The sequence below is a fragment of the Gossypium hirsutum genome, chromosome A12 (genome assembly GCF_007990345.1).
Source record: "Gossypium hirsutum isolate 1008001.06 chromosome A12, Gossypium_hirsutum_v2.1, whole genome shotgun sequence".
Classification (NCBI taxonomy): Eukaryota; Viridiplantae; Streptophyta; class Magnoliopsida; order Malvales; family Malvaceae; genus Gossypium; species Gossypium hirsutum.
Genome location: NC_053435.1, coordinates 65385924 through 65386706, shown reverse-complemented (window position 1 = coordinate 65386706; position 783 = coordinate 65385924).

The following is a 783-nucleotide window of genomic DNA, read 5'->3' as shown; positions in this document are numbered from 1 at the left end:
ACTGCTATAGAACACAAAAACCCATCAAGATCTATGCATATACCCTTTTTTTCATCATTTTTAACATTGGAAATCCCCAAGCAAGGTCTTATATCTCTATCTTACTGATCTACCAAATCTAACCGACTTACTCTTTCACAACAAATTATGTAGAGTCATAAATATTAACTTGACATGGAATAATCACTGATAAAGATCTAGATATACAACTCCAGTTTGAAGGAGAGAGAAATATCATAGATTCTTTAAGATTCAGGTAACAATACTTGAAGAAGGAAGAAAAAAGACTCCCCTCTTTTTCTAACATGAATATATATAACCTAAACTATTATTGGAACCTGACACGTGTCACAATCTTTCAAAACTGCCTTTATAAATGGTTTATAGTTGTAAATAAAAATCCAATATTTTTATATTTTTGGTTCATCCTTTCGTTCCTTCCTAATTACCCTGTTAGAGCATAACTAGCACAATAACTCAGTAAACCGAGCGTAGAGTACCTTTGGTTATAATCCAAACTTACAAGGTTCTTAATACTCTCACCATACTCTTCTTCTTTACAACTCAACACATTTTGAGAATAATTCTTACATAATATTCTAATGTATGCTATGCATCCGATCTCTACGTCACAGCAACAATTGGGCAAATAGACTGTGTCTTGTAGATTTCTCTTATTCTACTCACTCGCATATAAGAGTCGCCAAAACTGGGTGTTACAATGCAAATGAAATGCAAACTATGAAAGTTATTCTAATTAACTGTAAATGCATAACATTTTAC